Raw genomic sequence first — 8,706 nt, 5'->3', positions numbered from 1 at the left:
GGGACGGCGAGGCTGAGGGACGGCGAGGCTGAGGGACGGCGAGGCTGAGGACAGTGAGGCTGAGGAAAGTGCCTGCTCCTGCCAGGTGCCCAGCTCTTAAGTGGTCCCCAGTCTCATGGCCGCCTACCCCGGGGCCTCCCCCAACTCATTTATTTCCCTGTTGGGCATGTACTGATACCTCTACGATGTGAAGACGGAACCACATCTGAGGGGTGGACACTCAGCTGGTGCCCAGCAGATGTCTGTGGAATTTCCTCCACAAAGCAGGGAAACCAACAGAGACAGAAACCTCTGCAGGCCCCAGAGGGCACCCACCTCCCTGACCCCGCCCAGCTCCCTGACGGGCACCCACTTCTCTGACCCTCATCCCGCAAGCTGGGCCTAGGGAGTCGGTGGTCTGGCTGGTCATGCCCTGGGCACTGGCGCCTGCAGAGAGTTCAGGAGGTGAAGTTTATCTCAGCTCGGCCCATGACTGCATTGAAGGACAGGAGGGAGCAGCCATGGCTGTGGCTGGAATTTGAAGCCAGTGCCGGCAGCTAGGGCCTTTCCCTGGGTGGTGACAGGCAAGGACCAGGGCCCTATCCGTCTGAGGGAAGGGCGAGGGGACGCTCCCTGTGGCGGGGGTGGGGATCCTGGTAGCCGGGGCTCAGTGACCGCTGCCTGGGCCACAGCCTGTGGGGACCTGACCTTCCTGGGGAAACCCATGGGCCAAAGGAGCCGAGAAATACAAGCACCAAACGGCCGCTAGGGCAGGACGGGAGTGTTCAGCCGTGGAGAGGCCGGATGTGTCCATGGGAAAGGAAAGAAATGGAAGCAGAGGCTCTTCAGGGGCACCCGGGAACGCAGCCTACACTCTTCCCAGGCCTCCTCCCTCCGTCCACCGTGCTGCCTGGGTCCTGGGACAGCCCGAGGGCCACAGGCTCCCATGCAAGGCCCGCTGGGGACCGGCTTGTCTGGGGCTGAATTGGGACTCTGTGGGGCTATGGCTTTTTTTTTTGTTTTTTTTTTTTGTTTTTGAGACGGAGTCTCGCTCTGTCGCCCAGGCTGGAGTGCAGTGGCCAGATCTCCGCTCACTGCAAGCTCCGCCTCCCGGGTTCACGCAATTCTCCTGCCTCAGCCTCCCGAGCAGCTGGGACTACAGGCGCCCGCCACCTCGCCCGGCTTATTTTTTTGTATTTTTAGTAGAGACGGGGTTTCACCGTGTTAGCCAGGATGGTCTCGATCTCCTGACCTCGTGATCCACCCGTCTCGGCCTCCCAAAGTGCTGGGATTACAGGCTTGAGCCACCGCGCCCGGCCGGCTATGGCTTTAATTTCACAATAACCGATAACCAGTGAACTGAAGCCAGGACAGCACCGTGAGCACCAAGTCAGAGAATTTTCACGAGGGACTGATGAACAGGAACAGGGTGCGAGGCTGCCCCAGCTGCGTCCTCCAGAGGCGCCTTCCCAGGGGAGTGTGAGGCTGCCTGCTGTGGCCCCCAAAGCACCTTCCTCACCGCCAGGTGTCTTTTGAGGCACTCAAACATCAGAGGCCCCAGCCATGTGCTCTGGAGGAGAAGCTGAGAGCCACAGGCAGGGCAGCCTCTGAGGGCCGGCTCAGGGAGAGTGGCCAGAGCTTCTGGCCTGGGGCAGGTGGACCTGTTATAAACTGCATGTGTTGCCTCTGGCAGCAGCCACAGCAAGAGATTCTCTTCCTATCACACAGGGAACAAACTCAAGGATCTTGACCCTGCCCTCCTCTCCCCAGCTGGCCGCACTCGGGGATGCTGATGCCACAAAGGAAATAATAAACCAAAACAAGGTAACTCTACTGGGCGGCGGGAACAGAAATGAACATGTAGCAATCAGCCATCTTCATCCCGCAAGCAAGCGAGGCGACGCCGTGGAAAGGACGGCCTTCTTTGCTACAAATAGCCAGAAGTGAACTTGGCAAAGGAAGCGCGGGGCACACGGGAAAAAAAGTGCTCCAAGGGACGGACAGGACGGTGCCGGGGTGAGGAAAGCACAACGCTGTTCAGACAGTCTCCAATATATGAATTGCAAGCCCAGTTAAAAATATCAAAAGGGCTTTTTTAGGTTTTTAAGACTATTTTTAAAAGTCTAGTTGTATTAAAAAATAAGCAAGACCAGAAAAAAGACTGAGGAGGGCATAGGAGACCCACCCGCGTGCATGAGGCCAAGTCTAAAGCTATGGCCACGGCCTGTGGAAAACCCGGCAGAAATCTCCCAAATACCCAGCATGTGAGGATGGAGGCAGGCGAGGCACCGGGGACGTGAGGACGGAGGCAGGCGAGGCACCGGGGACGCGAGGACGGAGGCCGGCGAGGCACCGGGGATCTGAGGATGGAGGCAGGCGAGGCACCGGGGATCTGAGGATGGAGGCAGGCGAGGCACCGGGGACGAGACAGACTTCAAACGTGTGGTGCTGGGGCAGGAACTGTGCCTGCAGTCTACATCCCCACCTCGTCTATCACGTCAAAAGAAATTACAGGTGGATCACAGATGAAAACACCTAACAGCAGATAACTGTTTTGTCATCTTGGGGAGAAGCCTAAAGCCCAGGAACTAAGAGAATATAACAAGTGTGAAAATAGAATTTAAAAGAAGAGACTGGTTTAGCAATCACTAAGATAAACCATGTGTGGCAGGATCTGCTTGTCTCCTCCGAGCGCACAGGAGCCTCTGCCTCATATGCAGACTTTGGGCCCTACGTGGCACCGGGCTACTGTGTGTGGCTGCAGGTCAGGGCGGGCTGGGCCACACGGCAGGGCCACCCTCCCAATCCCATGTTTACACTGAGCATTTCCTCTGTCTGTGGCTCCTGGGCTGGGGTCTGTGATCCAAGTCTGGGAGGCCTCGAGAAGCCCACGGACAGCTCATGGGGCTTGGGGAGTGGGACTGAGCCACCTCTGACTCCTTCTGCCGACTGGGATCCGGTTCCAAAGCCACGCCTGGGAAGAGACTCCTGCCTCTCCCAGGACGACTCTGTACTGCCACGCCTCCGTTCTCAGTGCCCATAGGGACGCACCAAGGTGGCCTTTCATCTAAAACCAGACACAGGTGATGCCAGGGGACCACAGACCCAGTGCGAGGGGAGCTGTGTGGGTTGTGCCGCAGGTATGTTAAAATTCATACAGGACACCCAAAATAATCAATCTTATTCTATGATAATTTTAAAATAATAAAAAAGACTTGTGGCAAGCTGAAAAAATGCTTGATAACTTTACTACCAATGGCTAATTTGCAAACGCCTACACATTGAGAAAAATGGGCAAAAAATATAAACAACAGTTTACAGGAAAAGAAATACAGCTTTTAAACCTAGGAAGTACAGCTTTACTCATTAGTTAAAAAACAAAACAAAACAAAAACCTGAAATGACTGATGTCATTTCTCACCTGTTACATTGGAAGAGATCAAAAGTTTAAAAAAGCCGTTCATTCTCCCCTGCAGGGGCGGCGGCTGAGGCCGGCTCTGGGATAATTTGGCAGTATCTGTATCCAAAGGAAACAGGAGGACTGCCTCTGCAATTCCATCCTTGGGAACGCATCCCGCAGACGCACTCAGACGTGTGGGAGGCGACAGGTGCACGAGGATGTCTCGCCAGTTTTGTTTATAACGATGGAAATTGGAAATAAACTGGACGTCAGCCAACACGCATGGGCTAAGCCCGCGTGATGGCACCAGCTGGAAATGCCAGCGTGAAGGGGAGACAGACGCGATGAGAGGGTCTCCTGCGCAGACAGAGTCGCAGAGGCACGGGACAGACCGCGTGTGCTAAGCTGCCATGCACGTGAAGAGTGGAAGGCCGCTCACGCATGTTTACATGTCTAAGCACAAGATTCTTGGAACTGTAACTACAGTGGTGTCTGACTCAGAGGCAGACACGGGCTTCCACATCACACCCTGTGGAAGTGTTTACATTTTGTTCCATGTGCATTTATTGCCTATTGCTAAAAACGTCAAAATTGACTTGTTTAAAAAAGAAAGTTTGGTGAAAAGGGAGCAGGCCTCAGGAAGAGACTACAGCTCCTTGAAAAACAGAACTTGGACACAGGAAGGGGAACATCACACACCGGGGCGTGTCGTGGAGTGGGGGGAGGGGGGAGGGGCTGCATTAGGAGATATACCTAATGTAAATGACGAGTTAATGGGTGCAGCACACCAACATGGCACATGTATACATATGTAACAAACCTGCACGTTGTGCACATGTACCCTAGAACTTAAAGTATAATGAAAAATTTTTAAAAAATAAAAAAATAAAACAAGAAAAAAAAGAGAAAGGAATCTGATAATCAAACCTAAAAAAAAAAAAACAAAAAAAACCAGAACTATTCAGGGCCCTCCACAAACCACAGCCAAGCCTAAAGTCATCCAAAGCCACAGTGCTCCCAGGAAAGGAGGCTGACTTACTCTGCACGCAGGTGGCAAAGCCTGGGTTTTTGGCATACGGAGACCCATACTTGTCGATGCAGCCTGCAGGAAGAAAGGGAATGGATGTCAGTCATCCTTACGACACCGCACGGACTGCAGAGCCTCTGCTTCTGAGCAGCTCTGGAGAGGCAGTTACTCTCCTTACCTGGGGTGCTATCATCCTCCAGAAACAATGCCGCTTAGCTTGTGTTCATACAAAACATTTTAGCTCCAACCCCGACAAACAGGAAACCGCCTCTAGCAACTCAGAGGAGCTGGACACCCACACCTGTCAAGTGCTTAAAGCACCGCCCGCAGTTTCGAGGGGGTTCCTCCCGCCGTACGGGAGAATCACCGGGAGTGTTCACTAAGTTTCCTGACAGTACTCAGAAAGCTAAACTTCATTTTCAAGTTGACCCCTGTTGGGAAATGCTGTCCTTAACTGGAAAGCCACTCTGCTTTGGAGAAAGCCCCTGTGTGCTCTCTGGCTGGCTGGACATGGCTTGACAGTGGACATCCCGATAGGGCGGCCAGGGGGAGGTAAGGCCTGGCATATGCACATCCAGGGATGGCCCGAGACGAAGACTGTGCGGAACGGTGCGGGGCCTCTCGACCTGGCCCTTCGGTGGGTTACTGTTGCTTATGCAGGTGCAGAAAGGCATGGACACACAGCGGAAGGCCTCCTGCGGGGGTGCCGTGGACAGCTGGCCATCCCCTGCTTCAGAACTCAGTCCCAGCACACCCAGGCTGGCGCCTGGACTTTCCGGGCCAGTTCCAGACCCACTGTGTGTGTTCCAGATATGGACCCGGGGAAGGACCCTTTACGAGGACATTTACTAAAATGCACTTTGCAACATTAAAAAGGAAGACCCTGGAATACATTTCTCTCCTTCTACGTGAAATGCACTCAAGGAGCTCTGAGACGGTGTCAGTCAAACAGGCTGACCCAGGGTCTCTGGGCTTCCCTTTCTTGCTGTCCTCCCTTCTCAAGTGTACACTGGGGGTCTCCGGAGGCCGCCCCGCATGCACCAGCTGCTCTGATGGCTGAGATAACGTCTGTGCATTCCTGTTCTTCAAATTAAACAGAAACACTATTCAGTATTCTTGGTTTTAATTAAGAATACGGTAAATATCAGTCCGTACAGCCCACATGAACATGGACCCCTTTGGGGTCCTCAGTGACTTCAGAAGTGTTTAGTGCTGAGATCAGAAAACTGGGAGACAAAGTCCATTACATGTCCTGACATGGAGCTGAGCCTGGCGTCAACTCAGAGAAGGGGTTTGCAGATAACGGCATTCGCCTGAGGTTCACTAACACGGAATAAAGCTGTGGTATAAAATAAACAGAGAATCTTGTGTTTCTGACCTGCATGTTCTGGACAGTTCCACGTGCACCGTGTGATTAAGAATCTTCCTTCCAAGAGTTGCGTGGTGAGGAGATGCCTCCAGCATGAAACACGTACCCCCCAACTATGCCTCTACGACAACCAGGGTAGAGAAGTGATTGAGACTTACCTAAGTATCTCGGGTAAAAATAGTCCTGTGGAAAAAGAAAGAGAAAAGGCAAGCGTTGACTAGCACGCTACGAGGGTCTCTAAGCAACATAAGCATCCGCCGGTTAATCAGAGGCTGCTCCACAGTGGCCGGAGGCCACCCCACCCAGGGAACGGAGGGGAAGTGACCCGGGAAGCTGCCGTGCTGCCGACTTGGCTCCTGCAGACGGGCGCTTACGAAGCCATTAGCACGACTGCTGTGAGACCAACAAGCAAAGGCAGGGCCATTTCCAGCTGCATAGGAAGCACCACCCCATGTGTCCAGCAGAGAGGCCTGTCCAGGAGAACGAGAATGCCTCCAAGTAAAACTCCAGTCTTAGTTCCCTGTTGACATCAGGGTCTCTAGAACCCAAAGACCTCAGTTCCCTGTTGACACAAAGGTCTCTCAAAACCCCAAAGACCTTTCGTTTGGCACACGGGCATTGATTTGCACTCATTGTATTGGTGAAACAAAACTGGTATTGGATGAGGCATGGAGGCTGTAACGAAGGGTCTTCTCATCCATGAAAGCACGCCGACGAGGTCCACATTCGACACAAGTGAGCTGCCGAGTCCTGGAACCACCTGCCCGTCACTTGGCCAGCAGAGGCCCGCTGGAAACTTCTTCAGGATCCTTCTGCCATGGCCCAGATTCTAGGGCCACAGCCTGGTTAAAGCAGCCTCCAATCTCCAGCTTAGGGTCAACCATGCCAGCAGTTTGGCCCTGAATGCTCTAAACCAAGAGACCACAGTCATGGCAGAATAGTCCCAGCGGCCTCTCCATGCTGCGTATGAGTCAGCATTTTCACACTATTTTATGAAACCCTCACAAACACCACCCAGGAAGGTCTTTTTAATCCCATTATCAGGAACGAGGAAACCTGGCTTCAGGATGGTGTGGGATTCGCCTGGGGGCGCGAGGTTCAGGATTAGCAGGCACTGGTAGCATTTTGCAGAGTGGCGGACAGAGGCAGTACCCAGCGCCATGTGCAACGCGCCTCTGGCTTCATGTGCTGGCTCTGTATGGCTTTTCTGCCTCCTTCCCACCTCTTTCCCACACTTGCTGGCCTCGCCACACCTTTTGTGGGAAGAGCCTGGAGGGCCCCATCCCAGCCCTGCCAACACCTTCCTGAGGCCTGCTTGGATGTGTTTTCACAAAGTTGTGTTCCAGGAGAGATGGGATGCTCTTAAAACCTTACTCCCTTAAGAGAAAGGAAGGGTCAGGGTGAGCTGGTGTTCAGCTCATGTGTCTGTTGGAGGGCGGCCGCCCTGGAGGTCAGGAGGGCTGCAGACCTGGAACACACACCCTCATATGCCTGCCCTCATTTCTCTCACTTCCAATTTTAGTCATGGCAAACTCCAGAAAAGGGGTGACCAGCAGCACGAGTGAGCCCTGGTGGAGGTCTGGGGCAGCACGGGGCAGCAACAGCTTCCCCGGCTTGGAAGGAGAAGGGAAGTGATGGGGCTTTGTCTCAAAGCGGGAGGCTCTGGCTCTGAAACAAAAGACTTAGGAGGGATGCAAAAGGTGTCCTTTCAGGTTTAGGAAGCCAGGGATTGAAAACAACTAAGAACTAGTGAGCAAATGGCCTAACTATACACAAATGCTTGCATTACCACAGCTTTACAGCGTGTCCTATATTTCAAAATCAAGACTAGTCATACTACTTAACGTGTAATCTGTATTAATACCAAGTTTTATTGTTGCAAAAAGGCATTATTCATGGAAAAATTATGCCAATCTCCTCTCAGTCAGCCATACCTATGGGAATGGGGTTTCTGAAACCACAGGGTTACAACTCTGGGCAGTGTATCCTAATTTGCATGCTTGATTATTTGAGGCGGTAATGGAGGCAGAAAGCATGTGTCAATTCCACCTGTGATCTAGGGGAAAGACCGTTAAATCCTGAGCAAGAGTAAAGCTTCAACAAATAAACCTAAAAACGCTACACACTCCCAAGAGAAAGAGACACTTCACGTCGTCCTTAGAACATTCTGGCCAAAGAAGTAAGACCCAGAAATGGCTTTGAGTAAAGGCACCCAGATAAGCTCCCTGACCTGCAGAACCAAACACAGAGCACTTTGTTCTCAAAACCCTCCCGCCCCTGTCTGCACTACAAGTTGTTCAGGTGCATAAACCTTGGCCTGAAGCTCTGCATTCGCCGACTCTCCAGGGCAGCACCCCCAGGAGTCCCCATGGAGCAGAGACCACCACTCAGGAGGCCGAGATTTAGAACCAGGAGCTCCTTACATAGACACTGACTCTCTTTCTTCTCGACCTAGGAAGAGCGAGACCTGTGGTAATGGGTTGTTGTGCTGGGGTTAGGTGAGGGCAACAGTGGGAAGAAGCTGGGATTCCCAGGCTGGAAATGGCGCCATTTGGCCCCTGGAAATCCTCTCCCTAGGGATCTGATTCTGTTTTATTCGAATAGCTACAGATAAAAATAAGCGAGCAAACCACTGCACTGTCAGCTGAAGCTTCAAGAGGAAAAAGACAACATCTACCTGCCAGGCATCGAGCCTGGTACTGACTGTCCCCCAGAGGCCTCGGGAGCCATCACCAAACACGTGGATGGATGACAGATGAACAGTGGACGAGTGCATGAAAGAATGGATGGGTGAATAAATGAGTGGATGGGCGGAGGGATGCATGAATGAGTAGGTGGATGGATGGATGAGTGAATGGATGAAAGAGTGAACAGATGGAAGGATAGATGGATAGATGCATGTATGGACAAATGCACAGATGGATGAATGAA

The 8,706-nt window shown here is 52.6% G+C and overlaps 1 long non-coding RNA gene across 1 annotated transcript; it reads right to left on the bottom strand.

Annotated features, from left to right (window-relative positions):
• Positions 1–3,425: 3,425 nt before the first annotated feature.
• LOC112617937 lies at positions 3,426–5,959 on the bottom strand. The gene is made up of 3 exons (XR_003117989.1): positions 5,934–5,959; positions 4,419–4,481; positions 3,426–3,496 (listed from the first exon to the last, which is right to left on the bottom strand). It is a non-coding gene; the product is annotated as an uncharacterized LOC112617937 (long non-coding RNA).
• Between the last annotated feature and the right edge of the window lie 2,747 nt (positions 5,960–8,706).

The sequence above is a fragment of the Theropithecus gelada genome, unplaced genomic scaffold (assembly GCF_003255815.1).
Source record: "Theropithecus gelada isolate Dixy unplaced genomic scaffold, Tgel_1.0 HiC_scaffold_668, whole genome shotgun sequence".
Taxonomy (NCBI): Eukaryota; Metazoa; Chordata; class Mammalia; order Primates; family Cercopithecidae; genus Theropithecus; species Theropithecus gelada.
This window is presented reverse-complemented; position numbering and strand designations above follow the sequence as displayed.